Source organism: Pygoscelis adeliae, unplaced genomic scaffold, assembly GCF_000699105.1.
Source record: "Pygoscelis adeliae isolate BGI_AS28 unplaced genomic scaffold, ASM69910v1 Scaffold297, whole genome shotgun sequence".
NCBI lineage: Eukaryota > Metazoa > Chordata > Aves > Sphenisciformes > Spheniscidae > Pygoscelis > Pygoscelis adeliae.
The window spans coordinates 610,776-613,861 of NW_008825211.1; the positions used below are offsets into that span (position 1 = coordinate 610,776).

Consider the following 3,086-nt stretch of genomic DNA (forward strand, 5'->3'; position numbering starts at 1 on the left):
AGTACTTCTCCCAGCCTTTGCCTGTCAGCACTCAGGTTAGAGGTGGTGGCTTCCAAATCAAGTCAAGGAGAATCTCTCTGATACCTCCTTTCTCTGTGAGAACAATTTTCAGCACTCACGGCTGCGTCGTCTGTGATACTTCGCGTTTATGTTAACCAGTTTGTCTGTATTCTCAGTGAATGTTGCTGTTCTCTGCTGGGGTCAGTGGAAGCGGCAGGTACTCACTCCACACTTCCTTGTGCTTTGATGCGAGGTAAGGTGCGTAATTTTGAGGGTGCAAGCTGTAACTTGTAATTATGACTCCAATTTATAGCTTTTAGATAGACAGGTAGATATCTTTCGGAGCTTGCAGGAGAGAGCCTCTGCTTGAGAGATATCAAGTAACTGTTCTTCAGTGGAGGGAGGAGTAGAATAGTTGGAGTGGTCGTTACTCGTACAGGAAAGCTGTTGATTGCTTTTGCTGTTTCATAGGTGATTTTACGTGCGCAAACATTATTTACTGCAAAAGGTTAGAGATAATTTTATTTCCAAAAAAGTCTGTGGCTCGGTTGTTTTGAGGTCTAAATATTACTCTTTTCCGGCCACAGCTTTGCTCTGGGTGTTGATGTGGATCTGGGTCCTGCAGCAGCTGGGCTGTTTGTTTACCTCTCCCAGAAAGGATAATGCGTTGGTTCCCCTCCTTATGACCTATGAAACAAATGCTCTAAGGAATGTTTATGTAATCGGAAACAGCTTGCTTGATTAAACAGAACAGAAACAGGCAGGATCTAATAGCTCTGAAGTAATGGAAACTACTTCAAATTGATAAACGTGTTTACAGCTCAGGTAAAATACCTGACTTTTTGCTGTTTTGTGTTGTAAAAATGATATTTTTTCTGGTTTACATAATATTATCTTGCCCTAAAGCCCTTGAAACTTGTTCCTGATGAAAGCAGGGACCTCTGTCAGAGTTGTCTTGGGCATAGTATGCTTCAAGGATCCTAAGATACATCTTGATTATACCATCTAGACTGCAGCTTGCCTTAGTGCTTGTTAGGCATACTGTTCGTGCTGTGTCTAAATGCTTTGGATGATATCAAAAGCAGAATCTCAGATGTGTTTCTCCTTTGGAATCTCCTTCAAATTCTCCTTGTTCCCTTCTGTCCATCGCTGATACCCCCTTCCGCTCTGTCTCGATGTCATGCCCCCTCTTCTAAGTTTTGCTTTCTCTGCAGAGTTAGCTCCAGTTCTTCCCGTGGAAGCACCGTGTCTTTCCGTGCGTCTGCAAATCATCACTCAAACCTACGGTTTAATATTAATATCAGCTTTACTTGAATTCCCTCTCTCTGCAGTGCTAAGCTTAGTGGCTGGAAACACACTCCTGAAAGTGATTAATAATTAGGGAGCATATTAGGAAGGCACTATTAGGGTATAGCTGACCTTAAACCAGCTTAATTACAGGATTAGCTGTAGCTAATCCTTCGCAGGAGCACTTGTAGGCTTCTGTTGAGACAGGACTCAGTTGTGCCTTGTGTCGTGCACCCGGCATCAAGCAGCCTGTATGAAGAACACGAAGTTTTTTGTTTATGCCGATGGTAAAATGTAGTTCAGGAAAACTGCTTTCTCATAGTTTTGTTCTTAATTAGCCTGAAGAACATCAGTTTCTAAATCTGGGTTGGTTTGTTTTTGTTTCTGCGCAGTTCAGCAAACACCGAGCGTGACAGCAAGGCTGAAATCTGAGCTGTTCTTGTCTGAAGATCAGCAGTCCCCTCTCGCTCACGTGGCAGCTGGCAAACTTCTCTCCTGGCCTCCCTAGTGTTCCTGCCACCTCTCCCTGTCTTGTCTGACCCCCTGCTTTCCCTGTCTTCCTACTCAAAATGATGAAGAAACGGTGAGAAGGTGAAGCGGGCAGTCATGTCAAAGGAGCTGGCAGCGTTTTGAGACAAAAGGGTCGTCTCAGCTCATGCTGCGAGGACATGGGGATCTGAGAAGGTGCTGCAGCAGCTCAGGCCTCAGCCTGGATGCTGTGGTCACCTTCCAGGGACCTGAGTTTTGCAGAGCCTCACGAAATCTAAAATTCTTTAACCTTCTTTTCTCCATTACATCAGTCTCAGGCTTCCAGTTCTTGAGGTCCTTCCCAGCTCTCCTCTTCCGCACTGGTCACCTGCTGTCCTGTCTGATCCAGCAGTCCTGGTTCAACTTCTGCCACTTTTCAAATTCAGTGAGCAGCTTTGCGCTTTTCTCCTCTCGGTCCTTTTCCAGGCAGTTCCTGATACAACGTAGGGAAAATTGTCCAAGTTCGTGGCTAAACTTAACAGCATCCAACACTGTATCGTATTTACTGTAAAGCTACAACTATTTTTTTAAACGAGTCAGAGCCATTGTGTAGGTGGCCCAGATTACTATCCAAATCTTATTTCTGACTGTTGCCCCTGGCCTCCCTTCTCCTCCCTCTTGCCTTCATATGTTCCATATTATTTTATGTGCTATTGCTGATTTTTCAGGGCGAAAATTGAATCCCGCCGGGTGTGTTGTTTCACACAGAGGGGACTGCAACACTGATTCTGGTTCGGGATTGGGGCAATCGTCTGCTAGAGTAAAAACATTCAAACGTGTGATTCCGATGAGATGCTGGCTGGGAAACCCATATTAAGGCTTGCTGCCTTTCGGAGTTGGCCCAGTCTACTGGTAATGAAGGTGGGTTTTTGGGGGGCAGGAGGAAGTATTTAAAAAATTGGAGAGTTAATAAACTTTTCATTAAAATACCTTGATTTTTTTTTCCCCTCACCTCTATGAATATTGCAAAAGGATGAAACTTCCATGGGAACCAGCTTTACCCGGAATAATTAATATTTGTATATACATAGATTTACCTTCGGTGTAAATTAGAATAACACTTTTATAACACAGACTTAGGCAGATTCGGAACAACAGGCTTTTATCTGTTCTAAAAATGCAGATGGTTAGCAATGGTCCAAACATCCTTTCTTCGTTGCGACGTTTCCTCTTGATCTGCTCCCATTTGAGTCGCGGCCACTAAAGCTCTTCTTTTTCCTTACTCAGCTTACCCAAAGAACAGAGCTGAGGCTTTTGCTGACTAAATTTGT

General features: G+C 44.0%; 1 protein-coding gene across 1 annotated transcript in view; it reads left to right on the forward strand.

Annotated features, from left to right (window-relative positions):
- C2CD3 (C2 calcium-dependent domain containing 3) overlaps positions 1-3,086 on the forward strand; it is a 51,394-nt gene that overhangs the window by 43,636 nt on the left and 4,672 nt on the right.